The sequence below is a fragment of the Nicotiana attenuata genome, unplaced genomic scaffold (assembly GCF_001879085.1).
Source record: "Nicotiana attenuata strain UT unplaced genomic scaffold, NIATTr2, whole genome shotgun sequence".
In the NCBI taxonomy this organism is placed as follows: domain Eukaryota; kingdom Viridiplantae; phylum Streptophyta; class Magnoliopsida; order Solanales; family Solanaceae; genus Nicotiana; species Nicotiana attenuata.
In genome coordinates, this window is record NW_017672546.1 from 156,139 (window position 1) to 174,615 (window position 18,477).

Consider the following 18,477-nt stretch of genomic DNA (forward strand, 5'->3'; position numbering starts at 1 on the left):
AGCTAAAGAAATACATTCTGTTCTAACTCCAGAAGTCTAAGCAAAAGTAAATACAAGAAGTCTATGACTAAAAGGGAGAATAGAGAGGGACTTCTAGGTCTGCGAACGCGGCAGATATACCTCGAAGTCTCTGAATCGCCTCGCCTCACTGATAGTATGGCTGAGCAGAAGAACCTGGATGTGCACACGAAAAACATGTGCAGGAAATGGCATGAGTACACCACGGCGGTACCCAGCAAGTGCCAAGCCTAACCTCGGTCGAGAAGTGACGAGGAAGTTCAGGGCCCTACTGGTATATATATAACAAGGTAAACATAGTAAGAAATATGACAGTATAATTGAACTACTAACAGTCAATAAAGATGAAATCACAGAAAGAAATAACTTAGTACACAGAGAGAAAGCAACAGGGAATCTCCCAGGATAACGTCCCGTAGTCCCAAACGTAAATGTGCAGAGGATCTCTCAGGATACCGTCCCGTATCCAAATCGTAAATGTGTAGGGGATCTCCCGAAATACCGATCCGTAGTCCCAAAATAAATATCCAGTACAGGGGGATCTCCCGGGATACCGTCCCATAGTCCCAAAGTCATTATGCAAGGGGATCTCCTAAAAATCCGTTCCCTAGTCCCAAAATAAATACACAACATTATCAACAAGGAAATTACAGTTCTATACAAGCTCGTATCAAGAAAACAGGTAATTCTACCTTAAACATGCTACACAGAATTCAACTAACACAGTTAAAAACAGTTAAGATAGTTAAGTCATGTAAGCATGCTTTCCTAAGCTAAACAGGTGATTTCAAATACTAGTATTGCTCACGCCCAAAGATCCTCCCGGGGACCACGTTTCGAAATCGGGTAAAAATTACGGATTATGAACACTCATTCAGTCATGAGTTTACTCGTACAAAAATCATCCCAATCCGACGTCAAATTCTTATTCAAAACTCAGATTTTCCATTGGGGAACTTTTCTCCCATTTCTAAACTTCTACCCTCAAATTCCTTAATTAGATGAGAAAAAATAACAATAGATTAATGTATTAGAACCAAATTAGATTTGGAATTCATTACCCAATAGTTCTCCTTCAAAATCTCTCAACAAATCGCCTTCTACCGAGCTCTAAATCAATTTTTAGAAGTTATGAACTCAACCCTCGATTTCACTCTTTTCTACCCAGCGATTTCCGCTTCTGCGAGGGGTCCATCGCACATGCAGTCCCGCTTCTGCGGCTGGGGTTCCGCATCTGCGAAAATTCATTAAAGCCTCCAGATTCCGCACCTGCGCTTCTCTCCTCGCAGATGCGGTTCCGCTTCTGCGGTCCTTGAGCCGCATCTGCGAAAATTGATCTCCAAGCTTCAGACCGTATATGCGGTTGCCAAACCGCTTCTACGGCGCCGCACCTACGGTCCAAACTCCGCAGGTGCGAAACCAACAGGTTCAGCAAGTTCAGAAATTGCCTAAGTCCAAATTCAATTCCGTTAAGCATCCGAAACTCACCCAAGGCCCCCGCGACCTCAACCAAACATGCCAACCAATCCTAAAATATCGTACAAACTTAGTCGAACCCTCAAATCACATCAAACAATGCTGCAACCATGAATCACCCTCCAATCCAAGCCTAAAGAACTTGAAATCTTAAGAATTCTACAACCGATGCCGAAACCAACCAAACCATGTCCGATTGACCCCAAATTTTGTAAACAAGTCATATTCAACACTACAGACCTATTCCAACTTCCGAAATCGAATTTCAACCCCGATATAAAAATTTCACTATTGATCTGGAAACTTCAAAAATTCAACTTTCGGCATTTCAAGCCTAAATAAGCTACGGACCTCCAAAACACAATCAGAACATGCCCCTAAGCCCGAAATCACCCAACGGAGCTAACGGAATTGACGAAATTCCATTCCGAAGCCGTCTTCATACTATTCCAACTACGGTCTAAATTCTAAAGCTTAAGCTCTCATATAGGGACTAAGTATCCCAAAACACTCCGAAACTCAAAACGAATCATCCCGGCAAATCACAATAGCAGAATAAACAGGAAGAAAGCAGTTAATAGGGGATCGAGGCATAAATTCTCAAAACAACCGGCCGGGTCGTTACAGAATGTAAAGTGTAAAATGACTTGGTGGAGTTGTGCAAAGATGCTGCTTTGTTTATTTCATTCATTGGAGAATATTACATGTTTCTGCTTGTATCATTCATACATTGGAGAAGTTCTAGTCTACCTAGTCCCTTCATCGTTTGGTCTGGAGAAGTAGTCGATAGGCGGGGCGATGAATTATACTTGAACTTCGAGACGTCCCCTTCGTCGGCTCGTTAAAAACCTCCCCGATAAAACCCAATTGGGATAGAACCTGGGTGAGGGAAAAAGAGTACGACTTGGAGGGGGTCCGTTCTCAGAAGTTGAAGTATTTGAGGTGGGCGATGTTCCAATTATTTGGTAGTAGCTTTCCCTCCATTGTTTCTAGTTGGAATGATCCTTTGTTTGCTGCTGCCGTGATTTTGTATGGCCCGTCCCAATTGTTTCCTAGTTTACCTTCTCTTGGGTCTTTGCTCGCCTGTGTTTTGGCTTTGAGTACATAGTCCCCAACTTTGAGTGGTCGTACTTTGGCCTTTTTGTTGTAATATCGTTCTGCTTGCTATTTTTGGGCTATCCTTCTTATGTAAGCCATGTCTCATCGCTCCTCCGCTTATCGAGGTCTTGTTTCCTGTTCTTATCATTGCTTGGTCCACTCTCATTGGAGTATATCAAACTTAGTTCCCCGATCTCGACTGATATCATTGCGTCAGTCCCATAGACTAGTGAATATGGCGTTTCTCCTTTGCTTGTTTTTGGCGTGGTGCGGTATGCCCATAGCACTTCTGGTAGCAATTCCGGCCACAGTCCCATGGCGTCTTCAAGCTTTTTCTTCAAGATGTTTAGTATTTTTTTTATTGGAGGACTCAGCTTGGCCGTTGCCGGCAGGGTGATATGGCGTGGAGAGTATTCGCTTGATGTGCCATTTCTCAAAGAATTCGTCGGTCTTTTTCCGGTGAACCGTAGTCCGTTGTCATAGCTGATTTCTTTGGGGATGCCGAAGTGGCATATGATGTTCCTCCATATGAACGTGATAACTTCCTATTCGCGTACCTGGGCGAATGCACCTGCTTCTAACCATTTGGAAAAGTAGTCAGTTAAAACCAAAAGGAAACGTATATTACCTCATCCCGCTGGGAGTGGTCCCACGATGTCCATTCCCCATTTGATGAATGGCCATGGCGATGTGACTGAGTGGAGGTGTTTGCCCACTTGGTGTATCAAAGGAGCATATTTCTGGCACTGCTCGCACTTCTTGACGAAGTCGGTGGCTTCTTTCTTCATGGCAGGCCAATAATAACCTGCTCGTATGAGGCATCTGACGAGGTCTCGATTGCCGGTATGGTCGCCTTAGTGGCCTTCGAGTACTTCCTCGAGGACGCATTTTGCTTGGTTCGGCCTTAGGCATTTTGCCTAGGGGCCTCCAAACGTTCTTTTGTATAGGTCGTGGTTTACGATGATGTACCTGGCCGCCTGCATTTGAAGCTTTTTGGCTTCCTTTTTGTCTGATGGGAGTACTCCCTCCTACAAATATGTTATAATACGGATGCGCCAGTCCAAGTCAAATTTACAGAGTGTACCTCAAGTTGGTCTATTGATGAGTGGAGGAGGGTAACCATGTTTTCTTTTGTAATGTTCTTGGTGGCTGCTGCTAACTTGGTGAGGCCATCTGCCTCGATGTTTTGTGCTCGAGGCATCTGGTCAAGTTGACATTCGTCGAATTCTAGTAGTAGTTTATGAATTACTGCCTGGTATTTTTGTAGCCTCTACTCTTTGATTTGGAAAGTTCCTGTGACTTGGTTGACAACGAGTTATGAGTCGCATCTGAGGATGACTCATCGTGCTCCGTATTTAAGAGCTAGCTTTAGTCCTGCAATTACGGCCTCGTACTCGGCCTCATTGGTAGTGATATCGGGGCACCATATGTATTAGCGGATGACTTCGCCTGTTGGGACCTCAAGTACGAGTCCCAATCCAGATCCTAACGCGTTGGAAGTGCCATCGGTGTATAGGGCCCATAGGTCGAGTAACCTGGGAGAGGTACGAGAAGTTTCCTGCTCGACCTCGGGCATTATTTTGGCACTGAAATCGGCGATGAAGTCGGCGAGTACCTGCAATTTTATTGCTATTCGCGGGTGATATGTTATATCGTGCTCGTTCAATTCTATGGCCCACTTGGCCAATCTCCCTGACTGTTCGGGTTTATGTAGGATGCTCCTTAGGGTGAAGGTCGTGACCACCGATATGGGGTGGCATTGAAAATAGGGTCTAAACTTTCGTGAAGCTATGACCAATGCCAAGGCCAGTTTTTCGAGGTGGGGGTACCTTGTTTCGTCGTCGACCAGGGTTTTGCTAATGTAATAGATTGGAGATTGTGTACCTTTGTTTTCATAGACCAGTACTGCACTTACTGCGACCTTTGATACGGCCAAGTATAATAGGAGGTGCTCGCCGGGTTCTGCCTTGGCGAGTAGCGGGGGCGAGGACAAGTATGCCTTTAGTTTTCTTAAGGCCTTGATGCATTCTGAATTCGATAGGGCAGCTATACGGCCTGTCAGTTTTTGTACCTGTTTCTTGCTGGTCAATACTTCGGGTATTCCCTTGATTGCTTTGATCTGGTCGGGGTTGACCTCGATGCCTCTTTGTGACACCAAAAAGCCGAGGAACTTGCCCGAGGTTACACCGAAGGCATACTTTTCGGGGTTCAGCTTCATACCGTATCGCCTTAGTATATTGAAGGCTTCCTTCAGGTGGTCGATGTGGTCTTCCTTCCTTTTTGATTTGACCAACATATCATCTATGTAAACTTTCATTTTTTTGTCGAGTTGGTCCTTGAACATCTTGGTGACCAGCCTTTGATAAGTCGCCCCTGCATTTTTCAACCGAATGGCATGACTTTGTAACAGTACGTCCCTTGATGGGATATGAAAGTAGTCTTTTCCAGGTCCTCCTCAAGAGGATTTGGTTGTAACCTGAGTAGGCGTCCAAAAAGCTCAACAACTCGTGCCCTGCCGTTGCGTTGATGAGTTGATCGATGTGAGGTAATGGAAAGGAGTCTTTCGGACAGGCCTTGTTTAGGTCCGTGAAATCCACGCACATCCGCCACTTTCCTTTTTTCTTTTTCACCATGACTATGTTGGCGACCTATTGGGGTATTTCGACTCTCGGATGGAGCCATTAGCGAGTAGTTTATCCACCTCATCACTGACGGCCTCGTTGATTGCAGCGTCAAATTTTCTTCTTACTTGTCGTATTGGAGGGTAGAGTGGATCGACGTTCAACTTGTGCGTGGCAACGTCTTTCGGGATACCTGGCATATCTGCATGGGAGAAAGCAAACAGATCGCGTTGTCAATTAGAAACTTATGAAATTTACCTGGTTCTGAGAGTTTATGGCCTATGTAATCCCTTTTGCTGTTGTCGATGTTGTCTAGTTGGACGGGGTCGAGATCTTCTACCGTAGACCCTGCGACTTCCACGATGTCGGGGTTCTTGATGACGTCATTTTGTTCGTTGAGTTCGGGCCCCGACTTTGGTAATTACTATGCTTCTGAGTCTGTTCCTTTTAACTGTTGCGTGTATGTACAATCTTGGGCGATGCGGTAGCATTCTTGGGTTGTGCGTTGTTCGCCTCGGATGCTGAATATCCGCCACGGAGTTGGGAACTTAATTACTTGATACAGGCTGGACGGGATGGCTCTCATGGCGTGTATCCATGGTCGCCCTATGGTGGCATTGTAAGTTGTGTCCTAGTTCATGACATGGAACGTTGTTTCTAGGGTGACGCCCCTGGCCAAAACGGGTAGCGTTATCTCTCCTGAGGTTCGCTCAACTACATTGTTAAAACCTGTTAGTGTTATCCAGCGTGGTACTATCTTGTCATCGAGTCTCATTTGTGCGAGAACTCGAGGGTGAATAATACATGCGCCGCTTCCGTCGTCTACCATTATTCTTTTTACATCAGTATCTGAAACACGTAAAGTAATGACAAGAGCATCGAAGTGAGGAAAGGTCAGACCGTGGGTATCTGACTTATCGAAGATTATACTGTCATCGAGGTCATAATACCGTTCGTGGGTGATCGACCGCTTTAGTTTATGTGTGGTGGTAAACTTCACGTGGTTGATTGCTGCTTCGTCGCCCCCGCCGATGATCATTTGGATGGTGCGGGCAGGGGAGGGTGGCTTTGGAGGGCCTTGGTGTTATTCTCATCCGCGGCCGAAGTTGGCTCTTCCTCGGTCGCTCATTAACTCCCTTAGATGTCCTTGGTGAAGCATGTTCACCACTTCTTGCCGTAGGGCTATGCAGTCCTCGGTCTTGTGGCCCCGTTATTGATGAAACTCACAGAGAACGTTCGATTTTCCGATACTTGGGTCGGACTTCATCTTTTGTGGCCATTTTACCTTCGAGTCGAGTTTCTCCGGTGCGTACACTATTTCTGAAGGGGAAACACAAAAATTGTGAGCAGATAAGAGTGAAGGCATACCTTTTTCGTTTCACTGAGTCCCTGTATGTGGCCTGAACGGCCCTTCGGCATAGCAAGGAGAGGGCAGGATGGCCGCTCTGACATATGGTTGGTGTCTGTCCCGGTTGGGGCGTGGGCCTGAATGGTCTCTTCGGCCATCATTATGGTGGTCTTTCCTCGACTCCGTTTGGACTGACGTTAGCCCTTAGGCTGGACTGTTGAGGTCATTCTCGTCTGCTATTACCTCGGTACAATAGGCATTGTGAATTTCTTCCCAAGTAGTGGGAGGGTATTTCATAAGTCTGCTCAACAACTTTCTGGTCGCCCTTGACCCATTCCTGTTCAACCCATTTTGGAAAGATGTCACCTCCATCTCTTCTGATACGTTTGGCAAGCTCATTCTTACTCTGTTGAATCTGGCGAGGAAGTCCCTGAGTCCCTCGCCAGGTGATTGTCTGACGGCAAATATATCATTCACCCTGGCCTCCGCTTTCTTGGCCCCGGCGTGGACAGTGACGAACTTGTCGGTCATTTCTTCGAATCTTGTTATTGATCATGCCGGTAATTGTGATTTCCATGATAAGGCTCCCCCTGTTAGGGTTTCGCCGAACTTCTTCAGCAACACCGATGGTACCTGCTCTTTTGAGAGGTCGTTGCCTTTCACTGTTGTGATGTAATGAATGATGTGATCTTTGGGGTATGTTGTGCCATCGTATATCTTCAAATATGGTGGCATTTTGAAGGTCTTGGGTATGGCATACGGGGAAGCCTCCTTGCTGTACGGTTGTTCGACGAACCGGCCGACGTCCCATTTTCGTAGCAGTTTCGAGGCGCCCGATATCTTATCAACCCTTTCTTGATGTTCCCTCATCTGGCCGCGGAGCGCTTTATTCTCATTATCCATTTCTTCCATTTTCTTTAGAATGGCCGTAAGTGCGTCGTTACCTGTATCAACAGCGGTGTGAGTGTTACCTGTTTAGGGAGCAGGTTGTTCGTCGGCGGTTGCTGTGGTGTCCTCTTGTGCGGCGTTTCATCCGCCCTTTGAACGGGTTTGTTGAGTATGTTGTTTAGAGTACTTGTCAGACACGTCTCCAGTAATTTTTTTATTGCTGGTGGCACTTCCTCAGTTGTGGACGTGGAGGCTCCCCTTTTGCGTGAAGCGGTTACACTTCCATGAGGGGGAGGTGAGTCGCTCCGCCTGGGTGTATCACTCGGCGTCACATTCTCCTCGCCTTCTCTGTCAACCTCGTTGATGGTGTTCAAGAGGTTGGCAGTGACGTCCACTATTGCTTTCAATCTTTCATCTCCTTTTCCTGCCATTGTTAGTTCGTGCAAACGAGAAAAAGATGGATGTTGTTGTTGTTTCTTTTCTTGATCTAGAATGAACTAAAATTTTAACTAGAAAGTTCCCACAGACGGCGCCAAATTATTTTGTCAAAAAGTGTTAAGCTTTATGTTAAACTAATTAATGAGGAAATAGAGGGAGAATCCTAGTTAAACATAATAAATCCTAGATCTAAAACTGGGATATGTCAGCGATGTAGGACCGTGTTCAATGATGATAAATATCAAGTATGTGTTTAATGATTGTCAATGAATGAAGTAATAGAAGAATGCAATGAATGTAGATAATGGAAATAAATGTAATAAGAGGGAATTTATCACCCAAATATTAGGTGGATGATTCTCCTTTCCTGACAGCAACGTGGGATGATAGATAGTGAAGATAGATAAGGAATCTTTGGATCTTGTGAATGAACACGTATATAGAACAATGTAATCAGTGAATAAGACAAGCTTTTTATATATTCTCTATAGTCAACCCCTTACAATCTGCCCTTATCAAAAAGTGAAGATCCCCTTTTTGTTCTTTATTTCTTCTTATTTATAGGGAATATCCCTGAGAAACCCTAAAAAAGTACAACCGAAAGAATATTCAATGGAATATTCCTTCTTTCTATTCCAACTTATCCTACCGTTACTTTCATACGCCCGTTTCTTGACCTCGGCGCTAATCTTTCTTAAGACAACTCCTCGCCCTTATGTCGTGGTCGGTTTAATCCTTGACCACGTCCATTTGCAACTATTAAGTATAATCCAAATTTTGACCAATACCGTAATGACTTGTATTCTTTCTCTTATTAGACCCTTGCACATGTTGGCACGGCATAGATTGCGGCCCTGATGGGATGTATGAAAATCAAAATAACGACTTGTATTCTTTCTAATTTTCAATATCAAATAAATATACGTCGTAATGTTTAAAGTATGTTTAAAAGAAAGAGTATAGAAAGTATAAATAAAATTACAAAACAATAAATATTTGGTATTTATATTACTACTATATATAAATGTCCAAGGAGGACGAACACAACAATGAAAAATTGTACAAAAAGCAATTTGTATTGTACTATAAATTTGGTCAAATCTCATTGGTATAGCTTCTGCCAACTTTTCTTCGTGACACGTATTGAACTGTTTTTCTTTTTTGGAGTGACACGTACTTATCTTTTTAGGTCATTTGCTTTTACTTCTACTTTAATTGCCAGTTCTCCTCCTTCGGTCTTTCTATTGTCTCAATTGCACCTTCGTCTCTCTTACTTTATCATGTATCTCTCTCTTACTATCTTCAATTGTACTATTCTGGTTTTACTTTAAGAATTTTTCACTTTTGGCTCGAGTTTTGCTTTCGCGATGTTGTATTCCGACTGACAGGTACATGTTTATTCTTTGGGGATTTTCCGTCTTCTCCTCCAGTTTCTTAGACGATATTGGTTGCATCACTGCTAACTTTAGAATCTCTGATGCCTATTTTAGAATTATTTGTGCATTAAGGTTTATTCATAATTGAGTCTACTCATGTATTTTTTGCTTTGAATATTAGGTGTCAAATTTCTTGATTCCGTCCAGATTTCCCAAAAGGATGTTCTTCGTGAAGTTTTGGAGATCCGAGGGGACTGTAATTGGGTATTGTTCCATGAATTCTTTGCCCTTCTCTTTCATCCTTCGATGGCTCCGATTCAAAACAATCAAAACTATCAAACGCTACTGTAGAATTTCTTGAGTTGGCTCTTTTTTTAAAAAAAAAAAAAGACTTTGCACGTGCATGTACTCATTCACTATTTTTGTGTCAATTTCATAGTTGTCACTGGAGATTAAGAAATATTTGACGAGAATAGAGAAATGATCTGTGAACGAAATCCCCAAAGGTCAGTAATGCATTTCTGTCATGTCAAGTATTATTTCTGATTGGCAAAATGACTTACTTTAGCTAGGTAGTTTGTTCTAATTTTAAGGATTCAACTGATTAAAAAAGAAGCAGATGGGCTTGCAGTAGGGGCAATGAGGCTGATGGAAGCCGAGGTGAGTAAGATGAAGGGTACATCACTTGATGCCATCCATAAATTCCTAAAATTATATGTTCGCCAGGAGAGAACGTGTAATAGTTTTGATTTAAAGAAACTTCTTTTGAGTATATTATATGTGTATTTGTGTGATGAACATGTAAGCATATATCTGAAATTATAGTTGGAAGACTTTCCAAGTGAAGCACTTCTGCTTTAGTGATAACTGAATTAAGTTCTCGCTGGTTGTTTTAAGCTAATTTTGATTTCACTGCTAAAATGTGATACATTAGGTTCATGATAATAGAATGGGAAGAAAATAAATTTATCATTTTTGCGTCTAATATTTATTAAATCTTTCCTTATGTTAGTAACTATATGACCATCTCATTGCACATGGATTTGGACTACAATTTACAGCATTAAAGCTTCATATCTGATGTTCATGTTACTCAAGAGGTACCTTTGGACCCAACACTCAGCAAATAGGATTATAGAAAAACGACACTATGGTAAGTTATTCATATTTTTCTTATTATAGGACAAAAGAGGACTACAGTGGTCGCTTATTTTTTCATCTTCACATGATCAGTGGCTTAATTCATCGAGTCTACCACCTGAAGTTTATCATTTATATTTTTATTTTTGCCATAGGTACTAACAATAAAATTGGTTTTTGCTCTTTTTGGGGTCTTGTAACTTTCTGTAATTTCTTAGCACAATCTTTGCGATAAGGGTTACTTTATCTTACATATAAAATATGTTACATTCTCAAAAAAAAAGGGGTACTAACAACACTATTGTTGAAGGTGTTTGGATCAAAAGATATTACAACCTTTTTGAACAAATCAATCAAAGAAAATGAAGGGGTAAATCTTAGCTAGGAATAATAATCTTTAGAACGAAAGAAGATAAGTAACGAATACACGAATAATCTTGTCTGATCTCATGAAGATCCAAGATTGGATGTTAGAAAATGATTATCGGAAAGTATTACAATTGATGCTATATCTTAGAGATGTTGCAGATCGAGAAAAAGGAAGAAGACCCCCTTACAAAGCTATTCCCCCCGTATATATAAAGGTCAAACCCCTTCTAGATCCTGAAAAGCATATTCCAGGGCCTCCTCTAAGGAACCTCCCTAGCACCTCTTATCGAAGCCGTGTTAAACTGTGAGAACCTCGTCGTTGGTCGTGCTCGTCTAAATGTGGACCCATACAGTTAGTCCCTCTGCTTGTCAAGGTCGCAACTCGACGCGTCCTTGATAAGCGGACATCATTTTCCCTTCGTGGAGAAATTTTGTTTCGTGAAGTACCACATCCTGGTCAATAGTAGGGGGTCAACGTGCTCAGCAAGGTATCGGTGTTGTGTCTCATCATGAAATGATGTCATCTGCCTTTTCGTCATCATTATGCGCATTTTCGAGACTGGGGCTGACGGTATGTCGCTTCGATTTTGGTACCAATTTGCAGTCTTTCGCCTCGATTCCGGTGCTACTCTGCTGCTTTTTGCTTCGATTCCGCTGCTACCCAATCCTATAAGTAGGTGAAGGATTTGTTTTTTCAAAAACTCTTGGCCATTCCACCTCCGATTACTCTTCCTCATCTTTCCGGCATTTGTTCTCACGATTTTTCCGTTCCATCTTCTTTCATTTTTCGCCCATAACTTTCTCTGCTACTCCAATATCTTTCTTGCCACAACAATGCCTAGAACGCATCCATCCCACGAAGGGATTTCTGAGGCAGACCCGTTGTCCGTGGCTTTTCCCTCCAGTGGTGACCTTTATAGTATTTATGGTATCTCGAATACTTGTCGAACTTTTTATGCGGATTTTGCTTTGTCGATGGCCTTTAGCCATTGGGATGTTACTTTCGATCTGACGTCAAAGTAGGATCCCGTCGTGGTTCGAATGAAGTCGAACACATTTTCGTCAATGGCCTTGGCCATTGGGATGTTGCTTCGAACTGTCGTCAAAGTAAGATCCCGTCGTAGTTCGAATGAAGTCAAACTCGTTTTCAACGATGGCCTTGGCCATTGGGATGTTGCTTTGAACTGTCGTCGAAGTAGAATTCCGTCGTGGTTCGATTGAAGTAGAACACATTTTCGTCGATGGCCTTGGCCATTGGGATGTTGCTTCGAACTGTCATCGAAGTAAGATCCCGTCGTAGTTCGAATGAAGTCGAACTCGTTTTTGTAGATGGCCTTGGCCATTGGGATGTTTCTTTGAACTGTCGTCGAAGTAGGATTCCGTCGTAATTCGAACGAGGTCGAACACATCTTCGTCGATGGCCTTGGCTATTGGGATGTTGTTTCGAACTGTCGTCGAAGTAGGGTCCCGTCGTGGTTCGAATGAAGTCGAACTCGTTTTCGTCGATGGCCTTGGCCATTGGGATGTTCGCATTGGAGGTTCGGTCAAATTCCCGTAGGAAAATACATGTCGACTTTATTCATACAGGATTTTTAATTATATTCTTGTAAGAATCACATGTCGACTTTGCACATACAATGGAGATTTAATTATATTCTTGTAAGGATCACATGTCGATTTTGCATATACAATGGAGATTTGATCATATATATCCAGTCCCTTCATTACTTGGTCCGGAGAACACGTCGACGGGCGGGGTAATGAACAATACTTCAAACCTCGAGACGTCTCCCTTGCCGCCTCATTAAAAACCTCACTGGGAAAACCCGATTGGGACAAAACCCGGGTGAGGGAAAAAGAGTATGACTTGGGTGGCGCCTCCCTTCAGAAGTGGAAGTATTTGAGATGAGCGACGTTCCAATTGTTTTGGAGTAGTTTTCCCTCCATTGTCTATAACTGGAATGCCCCTTTGTTTGCTGCCGCCGTGATTTTATATGGTCCGTCCCAATTTGTTCCTAGTTTCCCCTCATTAGGGTTCTTCGGTGCTTGTGTTTTAGCTTTAAGAACGTAATCTCCAACCTTGAGCGGTCGCACTTTGGCCTTCTTGTTGTAATACCTTTCTACTTGTTGCTTTTGGGCTACCATTCTTATGTGGGCCATTTCTCTTCGTTCTTCGACTTCATCCAGATCTTGTAGCCTACTTTCATCGTTGTTTGGTCCGCTCTCGCTGGAGTATCTCAAGCTAGGCTCTCCGACCTCGACGGGTATAACTGCGTCGGTCCCGTAGACTAGTGAATATGGCGTCTCGCCTGTGCTGGTTTTTGGTGTAGTGCGGTATGCCCATAGTACTTCTGGTAGTAGTTCAGTCATAGCCCTTTGGCGTCCTCGAGCTTCTTTTTCAAGATATTCAGTATTACCTTGTTGGAAGATTCGGCTTGGCCATTGCCGGCGGGGTGGTATGGTGTGGATAGTATTCGTTTGATGTGCCATTTTTTCGAAAAATTCGGTCGTCTTCTTTCCGACGAATTGAGGTCCGTTGTCACAGCTGATTTCTTTGGGGATGGGCATATTATATTTTTCCATATGAACGCGATGACCTCTTGCTCACGTATTTGGGTGTATGCACCTGCTTCCACCCATTTAGAAAAATAATCAATTAAAACCAAAAGGAAACGTACTTTACCTCGTCCTGCTGGGAGGGGTCCGACAATGTCCATCCCCCACTTTATGAATGGCCATGGCGAAGTGACTAAATACAGGAGTTCCCCTGCTTGGTGTATCATGGGGGCGTACTTTTGACACAGTTCACACTTCCTGACGTAGTCCGCGGCTTCTTTTTTCATGGTGGGCCAGTAGTATCCGGCGCGGATGAGGCATCAGACGAGGGCGCGGTTTCCTGTGTGGGCGCCGCAATGCCCCTCATGTACTTCTTCCAGTACTCGCCTTGTTTGGTTTGGTCCAAGACATTTGGCCAGGGGGCCGCCGAACGTTCTCTTGTAGAGACCACCGTTTACGAGACTGTATCTAGTTGCCTGTATTCAAAGCTTTTTGGCTTCTTTCTTATCTTGTGGGAGCGTTCCATCCGGCAAATATGTTACGAGACAGTTGCGCCAGTCCCAGGTTAGGTTTACAGAATGTACCTCAACTTGGTCTATGGAGGAATGTAGGAGGGTGACCACGTTTTCCTTGTTGATGTTTTTGGTGGCGGCTGCTAGCTTGGCGAGGCCGTCTGCTTCGATATTTTGCGCCCTGGGTATTTGGTCGAGGCGGCATTCATCGAATTCTGGCAGCAGTTTGTGAATTTCTGACTGGTACTTTTGTAGTCTTTGTTCTTTGATTTGGGAAGTCTCGGTGACTTGGTTCACTACGAGTTGAGAGTCGCAATGGAGGACGAGTCGTCGCAATCACAGCTTCATACTCGGCCTCGTTGTTAGTCATCTCGGGGCATTGTATGGACTGGCGAATTACTTCGCCCGTAGGAACCTTGAGGGCGAGTCCCAGTCCCGATCCCGATGCATTAGATGCGCCATCAGTGTAGAGGACCCAGAGGTCAGAATGTGCGTAAGCGCGGAGCGCCTCCTGCTCTACTTCAGGCAATATTTTGGCGCTGAAATCAGCGATGAAATCGGCGAGCACCTGCGACTTAATGGCAGTTCGCGGTTGGTATGTTTTGTCGTGCTCGCTTAATTCTATGGCCCATTTGGCCAATCTACCCGATAATTCGGGTTTGTGTAGGATTCCCTTGAGAGGGAAGGTTGTCACCACTTTTATGGGGTGACATTGAAAATATGGTCTAAGCTTTCGTGAAGCTACGACTAGTGCCAAAGCTAGTTTTTCAAAGTGTGGGTACCTTGTTCCAGCATCAACTAAGGTTTTGCTGAAATAGTAAATCGGAGATTGCGTACCTTTGTTTTCATGGATCAAGACTGCACTTACCGCGACTTCGGAGACTGCCAGGTATACTAGTAGGCATTCACCCGGGTCTGCCTTGACAAGTAGTGGTGGCGAGGATAGATATGCTTTCAGCTTTCTCAGGGCGTCGACGCACTCTGCATTCCACTGCAATCCATGATCTTTCCTCAGCACATTGAAGAATTTATGACATCTGTCTGATGATCGTGAAATGAACCTTGACAGGGCGGCTATTCGTCCCGTTAACTTCTGCACCTGCTTCTCGCTAGTCAACATCTCCGGTATTCCTTCATTGGCTCTGATCTGAACCGGGTTGACTTCGATGCCCCTTTGCGATACCAGAAAACCAAGGAACTTTCCCAAAGTTACACCGAAGGCGCATTTTTCGGGATTCAATTTCATCCCATATTGCCTCAGAATCTCGAAGGCCTCCCTCAGATGACCAATGTAATCCTATTTCTTTTTTTATTTTACTAGCATGTCATCGATGTAAACCTCCATGGTCTTACCGAGCTGTTCTTTGAACATTTTGGTAACTAATCTTTGATACGTCGCCCCGGCGTTCTTGAGCCCGAACGGCATTACCTTATAGCAGTACGTTCCTCGATGAGTGATGAAAGTGGTCTTTTCTTGGTCCTCTCCGGCCATTAGAATTTGGTTGTAACCAGAGTAGGCATCCAAGAAGCTTAATAGTTCGTGCCCCGCTATGGCATCAATGAGCTGGTCGATGTGTGGTAGCGGGAAGGAATCTTTCGGGCATGCTTTGTTTAGGTCGGTGAAGTCGACACACATCCGCCATTTCCCGTTTTTCCTTTTGACCATGACCATATTGGCGACCCATTGGGGATATTCCGACTCTCGGATGGACCCGTTAGCGAGTAATTTATCAACCTCTTCGCTAACCGCCTCGTTGATGGCGGCATTGAACTTTCTCCTCATTTGTCGCACCGGCGGGTAAAAAGGATTGACATTCAGCTTGTGTGTGGCGATATCCCTCGGGATTCCTGGCATATCTGAATGGGAAAAGGCAAACAAATCGGCATTGTTAGTTAAGAATTCATGATATTTACCTGGTTCTGAGAGGTTATGTCCGATGTAGGCCTTTTTCGTGTCGTCAGTGTTGTCCAGTTGGACGGGATCGAGATCTTCTATGGTAGCCTTGCAGGCTTCCACGACATCCGGGTCTTTGATGGCCTCTATTTGTACGTCGGGTTTGGTTCCCGATATGGCTCATTGCTATGCTTCTGCACTTGCCCCTTGAAGTTGTTTGGTGTGTATGCAATCTTGGGTGATGCGGTAGCATTCTTGGGCGGTGCGTTGCTCGCCTCAGATGCTGAATATCCCCCGTGGGGTAGGAAATTTGATTACTTGATAGAAACTTGACGGGATGGCTCGCATGGCATGTATCCGTGGATGCCCTATGATAGCGTTGGAGGCTGTTTCTTGGTTCATGACGTGAAACGTCATTTCCAGGGTGACCCCTCCTGCCAGTACGGGCAGCATTATTTCTCCCGAGGTCCGTTCCACTGCATTGTTAAAACCCGTTAGTGTTATGCAACGCGGTATTATCTTATCTTCGAGTCTCTTCTGTGAGACGACTCTAGGATAGATAATACACACGTCGCTCCCGTCGTCAACCATTATTCTCTTCACATCGTTATCAGCAATACGTAAAGTTATAACTAAAGCATCGTAGTGTGGGAAAGACAAACCGTTGGCATCCGACTTATCGAAGATGATACTATCTTCAAAGTCGTCATACCGTTCATGGGTGACTGTCCGCTTGAGTTTATGTGTGGCGGTGAATTTCACATGGTTGATTGCCGCGTCGTCGCCACCTCCGATGATCATTTGTATGGTACGGGCTGGCGAGGGTGGCTTTGGTGGTCCTTGAGGTTGATCGCGTCCACGAGCGAAGTTGGTTCGTCCTTGGTCGCTCAGCAGCTCTTTCAGATGCCCCTGGTTTAACATTCTTACTACTTCTTGCCGTAGACCTATGCAGTCTTCGGTCTTGTGTACCCTTTCCTGGTGGAATTCACACAGAACGTTCGATCTCCGGGTGCTCGGGTCTGACTTCATCTTTTGCAGCCACTGCACCTTTGTGCCGAGCTTTTCCAGTGCATATACTATTTCTGAAGGAGAAACGCAAAAGTTATGAGCAGAAAGCAATGGAGGCATACCTCTTTCAATTCAGTGTGGACCGGTGTGTCGGGGCGTGACATCTGCTTGTCGTGGTGGTGGTGGTGGAATGGATGCCCGGATGTAAGGCTGATGCCTTTCTCGATTGAAATGAGATAGTTGATCCCTCCGGCCATCGTTACGGCGCTCCCTCTTTGCTTCGGTCTGGACCGATGCTAGCTGTTGGAGCGGTCTATTCAAGTCTTCCTCATCCGCTCTTACTTCAGCACAATACGCATTATGGATTTCTTCCCATGTGGTGGGAGGGTATTTCATGAGCCTACTCAGCAATTTCTTGGTTTCTTTCGACCCACTTCTGTTTAACCCATTTTGGAAGGCTGCCACCGCCATTCCCTCCGAAACATTGGGCAGGCTCATTCTTACCCTGTTGAATCTGGCTAGGAAGTCCCAAAGTCCCTCGCTCATCGTTTGTCTAACGGCGAAGATGTCATTTACTCTGGCTTCCGCCTTTTTCGGTCCAGCGTGGCGGTAACAAACTTATCTGCCATTTCTTCGAATGTCGATATCGATTGCGCTGGCAATTGGGAGTACCATGTCAACGCCCCCCTGTCAGAGTTTCGTCGAATTTTTTCAACAGTACCGAGGGAACTTGTCCTTTTGATAGATCGTTGCCTTTTACCGCGGTAACATAGTGAATCAGGTGATTCTCCGGATCTGTTGTGCCATCGTATATGTTCAAATATGGCAGCATTTTGAATGTTTTCGGGATAGTGGGGGGGCTGCTCCTTCACTGTACGGCTGCTCGACGAATCGGCCTGCATCGCGTTTTGGTAGCAACTTCGGAGCGCCCGGTATTTTATCGACCCTTTCCTGATGTTCTCTCATCTGATCGCGGAGTGTTTTGTTCTCGTTCTCCATATCTTCCATTTTCTTTAGAATGGTCGTGAATCATTACCTGCATCAACGACAATGTGAGCGTTACCTGTGATTAGAGTTTCCGGCTCATCGGCGACAGCTGCGGTTTCTGCGTGTATAAGCCTCCGATATTCCTTTGAGTGGGTTTGTCCAGTACGCTGCTCAGGGTGTTTGTCAGCCATTCCTCTAATAGTCTCTTCATAGCTGGTGGTGCTTCTCTGGCTGCGGACTTTGAGGTTTCCTTCTCGCGTGAGATAGTCACGCTTTCGTGAGGGGTGGACACGATATTTCCCTCAAGAGTAGCACTTGGCGTTACGCTTTCATTGTTTTCCCTGCCGGCTTCATTGATGGAGCCTAGCAGGTTGTTCGTGACGTCTACTATCGCCTTCGATCTTATCTCTCCCTTTTCTGCCATTGCAGAACTTTGCGAGGTTGAGGATAGGTGTTTACTTCTTTCAGCGATCTAGATGAAACTAAAACCTTGGCTATAGAAATTCCCACAGATGGCGCCAAATTGTTTGGATCAAAAGATATTACAACCTTTTTGAACAAATCAATCAAAGAAAATGAAGGGGTAAATCTTAGCTAGGAATAATAATCATTAGAACGAAAGAAGATAAGTAACGAATACACGAATAATCTTGTCTGATCTCATGAAGATCCAAGATTGGATGTTAGAAAATGTTTATCGGAAAGTATTACAATTGATGCTATATCTTAGAGATGTTGCAGATCGAGA

General features: G+C 44.5%; 1 long non-coding RNA gene across 2 annotated transcripts; it reads left to right on the forward strand.

The window, feature by feature from the left end:
• The first annotated feature begins 9,146 nt into the window (after positions 1-9,146).
• LOC109213624 lies at positions 9,147-10,165 on the forward strand. 2 transcript variants are annotated; one of them, XR_002066047.1, is made up of 4 exons: positions 9,147-9,275; positions 9,445-9,527; positions 9,703-9,769; positions 9,857-10,165. It is a non-coding gene; the product is annotated as an uncharacterized LOC109213624 (long non-coding RNA). The 2 variants fall into 2 exon arrangements; XR_002066046.1 differs by having other exon boundaries at positions 9,703-10,165.
• Positions 10,166-18,477: the final 8,312 nt, after the last annotated feature.